The following is a 9,079-nucleotide window of genomic DNA, read 5'->3' on the forward strand; positions in this document are numbered from 1 at the left end:
ACAAATTCTTATATAAAATGGAGTAAAGGCTAATTCGAACAAGTGTCTAAGAGAAGACTAAATATCTTCTCCAAAGAATCTTCTAACCATTCAACATGTAGATGTTCCAATGCCTTCGAAAAACTGTGCATTAAGACCATCCCACCACAGTGCTTTCATAATAGCCATGTCAAATAAAGCCTTCTTAATTCGGAATCTCATCATCCCTATTCTTCGCATTCAGGAGCCGATCATAATCTAAACATTAGATACACGAAAATTCTACTTTAATCTATTTTAGTCTCTTCTCAATTTGTCCTTGTCAAAGCACTAATCCGTACCATCTATTTAAATTCTATTTTTTTAAATAACTTATTCAAAATGAGTTTAGATTTATAATTATATAATATTTAACGTAAATAGTTTTTTAAATGTTAGTGAAATGAGAAATAATTTGAGAATTTAAAAATATAAAATTATTATATTTAATATATTAATTTTGAAAAATAATTTATTTTTAAAACATGCTACTGTTACAATTTATTTTTATTTACTTTTTTTGAAACGTAAATTTATTAATTTATTCAACGTATGTAACCATACGATTCAGGTGGAAAAAATAACAAATACTCGCCGTCATAGATGGTGAAGGACAAGCTCCATCAATATAACAAAAGTTTTAGCCTTAGCATCAATAGAACATTATGACACATTGACAATTAGCTTTGTCACAACTTAAGCACGATATATCTGGAGTGATTGCAAGCACTTAATACGTTAAGGAAATCAACTCCAGATGGTCCAAAGCAATGAGCAAAAATTGACAAAAGAATCAAGTATTCATCAAACTAGAGAGGACGACAACAAAATCATTCCTAAAATCACTTGTAAAACTAAAGTTACATGCATAAGCAAGACTAAAAAACGTTTTACAAGAGCAGACAGAAGCTTCTAAAATTGAATACTTATTAAATAATAGAAAAACATATCAAACTTAAGATAACACAGATTCAAATCGACTTGTGAAATTATTTATTATTTTAAAATACTCTCAAAATAGAAACGTGTTAAAGAAGCTGACAAAGAGCCACCCACTTTTCAAAAAAAAATACTTGTGGCCAGTAGAATTTTAACTAACAACAGGCGCTGTCATCTGTCTATTACAACTTATGAAAACAATAAAGATATCTACAAAATAGATATACAAATTGAAAAAAATTAAAAAAAGAAGACATGTAGAGTAAATGAGAAGCAAAAAGAAAGAGATGGTTGATGGGAGGGAGAAAAAGACGGACGATAACCAACCTGAAGGCTATCATTGCCGCTAAGCAAAACAAAAATAAGAAGTTAAAACTTGATCTAAAGTGAAGTGCAAATAAAAATTAGAAGTTAAAACTACGCAAAAGGTATAGTGACAAATTTATCTCTTAAGATTTTTTTTTGTCATTTTGGTACTAATATTTTATCACTTTGGTTCTCACCTTTTAAAATTTAATCAAAATTTTTTTATTTAGACGAAAAACTGTTAAAACTTTAAAAATAATAACATGATAATCTAGATGATAGTCCACGCGTAATTAAAAAATATACATAAAAATTAATAAAAATTTAAAAATTTGCCTTTTGTTGAAAATCAAGGGCAAGAGCTGATGGCTCTGTATACAGATCTGGGCTTTTGTATTCCTACATTTGTACGAAGATGTTCATAAAGTCCATTAAGGAACACGCCGAAAAGGCAATTTTGTAGCTAGTTTTTTACCCTTTGCACACTCATCCTTGTATTCATGAACGGAGCTTGTCTACTTAATGCCGCAAAGATGTTCCTCTGGGTTCTGAAGCTTAGCTAGTCCGTAACTTTCTTGCAACACTTTTACCAGCTCTCCCCCAGTATGATAAAGTACGCTCATTGTTGATCCAAGCAAAGAGATCAAGAGTGTCACCTGCAAGGTACATGGCTACAAAAACAACCTTAATCTCATCTGGAGTTTGATATTTCGGCTTTCAGAATCCAACCAAGAGGGTTTCTGCCATCAAGAAGAAATGGGTTCTTCAACCACCAAGGTACACCAACTTCCTCGCCTGCTTTTATTGATGGGGGATTTTCTAGCTTCACAAGAACCTCAGGTAATCTCAGGGCCCTTGCATATGGATTGAGCTTTCAGGGCGGCATCTATGGCTTCCAACTTAGAGGTGAGATAAGTAAGCTGCTAGAGTACATCAGTATTGCTCTTTACTCCATGAATCCTTTTTGAAAAGTATTGCTAAACAAAGCCTAAAGGTATTTTTTTTAGAGCCAAAAACATTTTTGGAACCATAAACAATAGTAAATGATAAATTTTTCAAGCAAAAGTGTTTTTAAACCACTTGACCCAAATACAAAAGTTAAAAGTGTATTTTTTGAAATATTTATATTGGGTATACAATTATGCTAGGCTGAAGGAGAGCATGGAAAGTATGGACCGCCTGACTTATAAACTTCGTGGACTGCATCTTTCGCTTCTTAGGCTACTCTTCTTGTCTTCCATCATATTATCACCAAGGCGCATGTGGTGTTTGCTGTTGATCTTTTTGGACAAGAAATATGTCAGTTTTTACAATCAAAATATGCAACAACTCAAACTAAATCAACGTGAAGCCCAAGATGAAAATGTATTTTGTGTTGTAGGTGATGGACTGAGAGTCGTTTACTTGTGAAGTTACAGATCCTAGTGTGTCAGAAGCTCTGGATGAGATCATTAACGAAGCAAAACTTGTGAAGACTGCCCTGGGCCTGACCAGCACCATGCCCGTTATTCGGTCAGCTTAGAGAAATGGTGAGGATTCCAGCAATGAGAAAATAGATTCACTCTCGGTTGCAGGGTCACTAATGGTGGATCTACTGATACTTGTTCGCATGTTAAAGGAAAGAAACTGGAAGACTTGATTTCAGCTAATGTAATACATATTTGTGATTGTGAGCCAAGCTGCTCTGTCAGCGTAGAAGAACAAAAGACAACAGCTCTATAAAACCAAAGGATGGAAATCAATCTCGGAACTGCAATTTGCAAGTAGAGGAGTGAAACTTTGTTCATCATGCCACGCCATGGCATGTCAACAATTTGAGACAACTTTGCATGAATTGTGAACATTAATCTTTCTTTTTTATATTGTGAAAAGGGCGTCTGTCAACACAAATATATAATGGAAAGAGACTGCATTTGTATATATAGCGAGGTAATTAATTATATTTATATTACAAGCACCACAGAAGCAAGAGAAGAAAAATAGGATAAACTATAATAGTTGGTCACCTCAGCTACAAAAGAAAAAAATTGGCGGCTGTTAAATTTTGCGTAATAGCAACTTCAACTCTTATTATTTATATTTGTATCAATTTAGTCTTATACTAAAAAATATAACCCTCATCATTTACACATCACATAATTTGGTGTTTTCTTTTCAGTTTTAATTTTCTTTGTATCATTAAATATTAATTTTAAAAGAATGAGAAAAGATAAAAAAAAATAGTATTATCTTGGATTTTTTATATTTCCATTTTTGGTATATTCGCAATCAAATTTAGCTTATAATCCTTTTTTTTTTTAACTTTTTAAGTGAAACAGTTGCAAAGAAAAGTAAAACTACAAAAATGATCAACTTATACAATGTGTAAATGTTGAGAGTTAATTTTTTAATATCAAGACTAAATTAACACAATGTATAAATATTAAGGGTTAAAGTTAATTATGCCAAATTTAAAAGCTACCACATCATACTTTTGACAGACATTTAACTTTGATGACCAAAAAGGACAATCAAATGGTTTGTGACTATTCATAATTTGGTGACTAAAAAGGAAACTCACCAATAGTTGGGTGACTATGAGTGTAATTTACCCAAGAAAATATGGCAGCTCTTGGAACTTGGAAGATCAGGAATTTAGCCCGTTGGAGCATCACTAGAATTATATAAAATAAAAAAAAACAGAATTAACAGAAATGGGCATTTGGTCTAGTGGTATGATTCTCGCTTAGGGTGTGAGAGGTCCCGAGTTCAATTCTCGAAATGCCCCCTGAGTTTTTGTTTCGCCATGAGAATCACTTTTATTTAATTTTTTATCTTCTTCTTTTTTTTTTAATTTATTCTTGATCCAATTAAATAGTGTGATTTAGATTCAGGTGTAAATGTCATTTACGATTGTGTCTAACTTTTGTATGTTAATTTTTTTTATGTAGTTAGGAGATCTTTGAAACTTGAAAGATTACATCAGATTTATGCCCGCCCCAACCCGATACTCTATCACCATGCTTTGATTTCAACTTGATCTCGAGTTAAAAACTTTTCACTCATCTTGAACTTGAACACGAAAATTAATTATACATCCGACCTTGATTTGATTCGACCTAAGTTAATTCAAAATATTTTTAAATAGAAAAGACCATGCTTGCAAAAAAAAATAAGGAAGACTTGGAAAAATGGAATAAAATGAGAGAGGGAAAGAAACTAGTGTGAAACGAGAGTAAATGTGGTAAAATGATGTTGGTAGTGATAAATTTTAAGGATTTTTTAACCTAATTAATATTAAATATATATAAAGGTAATTTCATAAATATCTCGGGATGGGTAATTTCACACTTAGTCTGACTTAACCATTCTCTAAAGCTAACCCGACCCGCCCCAAAACCCGATTTCAAGAAGAAGAAAAATCTGACCTTATCGAGTTGGATTCTGAGTATTTTAACCATCCTAATTAGGTCCTGCAAGTCCTACAGTTATCATAAAATCTAACATGTACAGACTGAAATTCAGCTTGAAAAGCTTTATACTTAGGATGACATTGTAATTGGCTTTCTGAATACCTGCCTAACTGTTCTCAGTTTCGTTTTAAAACCAATTTGAGGTAGAAACAAAACAAGGTTGTCATTTCTAAGAGCACAAAAAACTTGCAAACTACCAGTCATTGGTTAAAAGAAATTATAGAAGTTGGGAAACCCATGTTCTGCATATGTTTTGGATTCTAGTTGCAACTAAAAAACATAAAATGACATCAAAATATAGATGAAAATTTAAAAGAGCACTATATATTGAACCAGGTCAAGGCTAGAATGTTTAGTCTAATGAAAATCAACATGACTTGGGAGAAGAGCTAATAGTTATAAATCGAAAAGGTTAGAGAACTACAATTGGGCATTTGGTCTAGTGGTATGATTCTCGCTTTGGGTGCGAGAGGTCCCGAGTTCGATTCTCGGAATGCCCCCATTTTCATTTTTGTTCCCAATCTGCCTCACACTCTGAAAATAAAGAAATGAAACAGTTAATAAACAACCAGTTTAGCAACCAAAAAAGACTAACAGGGATGTGCCTTTTTCTTAATCTGGGTTTGATTTAAGAAGCGTGCCTATGGGTCATGCTGACCAATCACCAACCTATACTCCTCGGTATTGACTTCATATTCTACAGTTTGCCTCTCCTTTCATACCAGTATGCCTTCAACCAAAGCTCAAAATGGAATTTAAACCTCACTCATTGGGATTACAGTATGACTTTACAGCTAAAGTTGTTGCACAAATACAAGACTTCAGTCTTCATCCTTCAAGGCCTGACAGAGAAAAGGTCATTAGGACATTGCTTTAGCCTTTATGTGAAGAACTCCTGCAAAACTGATAACCATCTAGTATGGTTATCCATGGAACACATCTGGATAAGGAATGCACTATTTATTCAATTAGCCCAAAGCTCACTAACAATCTGCTGAAAAGGCCATCATGTATGTAATGGCAATACACATGAGCCAAGTAGGCTTGAATACTTGTAACAAAAAATGCTTATAGCAATGAGAAATTCTTTATCAACTAATTACTAAAAAGAGTGGCCAAGGTGGATTTATTTCAGGATGCAATTTCAAAAGCTTTTAGCATCTAATTGTAGCAGTAAAATGGTACATTGAACTACATCAAAAGTAAGAAACTAGGACACGTTGGTCTTCCAGGAATAAGTTCAGGGAAAATTAACCAAAGCCCTTTGGAAAGAAAATATTTAATAAATATGAGAACCAAAAATCATTGGGCATTTGGTCTAGTGGTATGATTCTCGCTTTGGGTGCGAGAGGTCCCGAGTTCAATTCTCGGAATGCCCCAATCTTTTTTCTTTGCATGTTGACTGACTGGGCTTCATCCGAAGTCATTAATCCCTAAAAAGTTTTTATAATTTATTAAAATATAAATAAATTGTAAAAAATATTAAAAATTAAAATATATACATGAAAAAAATTGTAATTTTTTTAAAATGTAGCAAATATTGAAACTTTAAAAAGTGTGAAAATAATTAAAATTTTATAAAAGAAATGATTAAAATTGTAAAAATTATTATAACAAAGAGATTGAAGATTTACCTTATGCCCATGGATGATGGATTGGCGAACACCGATTTCATACATTATTTGATTAATTAGATTCCACTGTCTAATTGAAAATTTTTCAATAAGATGCTCGGAAAATTTTGAAAAAAAAAGAATAAACTTTTAATTAGACAACAAACATTGTTTGAATATTAGAATATAGTTTTAAGAGAAAAAAATTACAAAATTTTTAAAAATCCTATAATTTTCACAATTTTTATTAATTTCTATAATTCTTTTACAGATTTTTAATTTTTTTAGTAATTTGTTTTCAATTTTTTTTACATTTTTAATATATTTAATATATTTATACTTTTTAATAATTTTTTACTAATTTTTAAAATTCTTACAAGTTCTTTTATATTTTTAATAATTTTTACTATTAATATAATTTACAAGTTTTTTCCCCAACTAAAAGAGGAGGAGAAGTTAAAGGTTATTTTCTCAAATCGCTGCTTGGTTTTGATGGTTGGGAAAATCTTGGTTGATGGGTAAGTTTGAGAAGTTATAATTATTGGGGTAGTTTGGGAAGTTTTGGTTGTTATGGAAGTTGATGTTGGGAGTTCGTTCTATAAGGAAGAAGATATGGTGGTGGGTTATAACGATAATGGGCGGAAAATCGTATCGAGAATAGGATGATTGAAATGTGGGTGTTAGTGTCACGAACTTAGGATTCTTGCCTCGCAATCCGTGCGGCCTTAGGCAGTTTCTTACTCCAAAAACGCCTAAGTCAGCCTAACTTCCACAAAAGAAGGATTCAACAGAATTCTTCCCAAAACACAACTCAAGCGAAAGCAACTCAAAGCCAACAAGATGAAAGAAGAATGAGACAAGAACAAGCCAAGGAAAATAAGAACACAAGAGAGAGAAAAGTTTGAGTGAATGCTCTCAAGAATTCTTATTACTCAAAACTCAAGTGCTTTACAATGAGGGAAGAGGCCTCTATTTATAGTTGAGCCTCTCCAAATCCAACGGTACAAAATCAAGTACATCAACGGCTATGATTAAAGGGTATCTACAATCAAATCTCTAAGAATATAAAATCATATCTTCTAAGATTACCTATCTTATTTAAGATATGTAATCTTATAAAATAATATCTTATAAGATTACATATCATATCTAAGATCTCTAAGATTATAAAATTATATCTTTTAAGATCATGTTTCCATATTTGTCTAACTTGTAGATGGGCCTTCAATCTCTTCAAGCAACTGGCCAGTCTGATTGGGCCAAATGACCTCCTTCCTTCTTGATGGATCGCACAGATGTGTCATGGTTGCGGGCTCCCATGCGCAACCCATGACATTCTCCCCCACCAAATCTAGCGACGCCCTCGTCGCGTCCTCCGCATGGTATCGATCTATCTTGTCTTGGAATTGCCACAAGGCTTCAGCAGGTTCCCAACTCATCTCACTATCCGGGAATCCCTTCTATCGGACCAAGTATTCACGCCGCGGTCGGTAATATTTACGTCTGACCACACAATCCACTTCAGTGTTCTCGACCTCTCGATCATAGGCGACTTTTACCCCTATTGGTGCTCGTGCAGACTTGCTCCGATTTGGGTCTCCTCCATCTTCATGGAATGGCTTAAGCATACTCACATGGAATACTGGATGAACTTTGAGCTTCTCAGGCAACTCAAGCTTGTAGGCCACCTTGCCTACCTTCTTCACAATTCGAAATGGCCCCTCATACCGCCGAACGAGTCCTTTGTGTAACCCATCATGTCACAAAATCAGGTGTAGTTTGGCAAGAACTGGGTTACCGACCTGAAATTGCACGTCCCTTCGATTTCGATCCGCCCACTTCTTATTGCGCTTGCTTGTCTCATGTAGACAAGCTCTAGCTAGATCGTTTTGCTCTTGCCAATCCCTCGCAAATCGATAAGCTGCTGAATTCGATCCCGCATAATGAGTTGCAACCACATTGGGTGTAAGCGGCTATTGCCCCGTCACTATCTCAAACGGACTCTGGTTCATTGCCCCACTTTGTTGTAAGTTGTACGAAAACTGGGCAACGTCCAACAACTTTGGCCAATCCTTTTGTGTCGCACTTACATAGTGCCAAAGATACGTCTCCAATAATACATTCACTCGTTCGGTTTGCCCATCAGTTTGGGGATGCATGCTAGTGGAAAAGTTTAAGTCTGAGCCCATTAACTTGAACAACTCTGTCCAAAATCGACCCATAAATCGCCCATCTCGATCACTGATGATAGACTGTGGTACTCCCTAATACTTCACCATATGCTTAAGGAATAAGCGAGTTGCCTCCTTAGCGGGACACTCTTTGGTTACGGGGATAAAAGTTGCATACTTCGAAAACCTGTCCACCACAACAAAAATACTTGCAAATCCATCAGATTTAGGCAAGCCTGTGATAAAGTCCATGAACAAGCTCTCCCATGGGCGCTCCGGAATGGGCAACGGTTGTAACAAACCAGCAGGGGCTTTCAACTCAACCTTATCTTGTTGGCATATTAAACAAGTTTTCATATAGGTCTCCACATCATCACCCATGTGAGGCCAATAAAATCGATCCTCCAATAGAGCCAAGGTACGGTGTATTCCTGGATGGCCAGCCCATTTTGAATCATGACATTCCTTCATGATTTCCCTTCGTAAATTCCCATGTTGAGGCACATATAGGCATTGCCCATGAGTGTATAGCAATTCTCCCTCGAGCCAAAATCGCCTCGTCTTGCCATCTCTAGCAAGC

The 9,079-nt window shown here is 34.6% G+C and overlaps 3 non-coding genes across 3 annotated transcripts; all 3 read left to right on the top strand.

Annotated features, from left to right (window-relative positions):
• The first annotated feature begins 3,958 nt into the window (after window positions 1-3,958).
• On the top strand, window positions 3,959-4,030 carry TRNAP-AGG (transfer RNA proline (anticodon AGG)). Its single transcript has one exon. It is a non-coding gene; the product is annotated as a tRNA-Pro (tRNA).
• A 1,113-nt stretch (window positions 4,031-5,143) lies between these two features.
• On the top strand, window positions 5,144-5,215 carry TRNAP-UGG (transfer RNA proline (anticodon UGG)). The gene has a single exon. It is a non-coding gene; the product is annotated as a tRNA-Pro (tRNA).
• Window positions 5,216-6,022: 807 nt separating this feature from the next.
• TRNAP-UGG (transfer RNA proline (anticodon UGG)) lies at window positions 6,023-6,094 on the top strand. Its single transcript has one exon. It is a non-coding gene; the product is annotated as a tRNA-Pro (tRNA).
• Window positions 6,095-9,079: the final 2,985 nt, after the last annotated feature.

This window comes from Gossypium hirsutum, chromosome A12 (assembly GCF_007990345.1).
Source record: "Gossypium hirsutum isolate 1008001.06 chromosome A12, Gossypium_hirsutum_v2.1, whole genome shotgun sequence".
Lineage (NCBI taxonomy): Eukaryota > Viridiplantae > Streptophyta > Magnoliopsida > Malvales > Malvaceae > Gossypium > Gossypium hirsutum.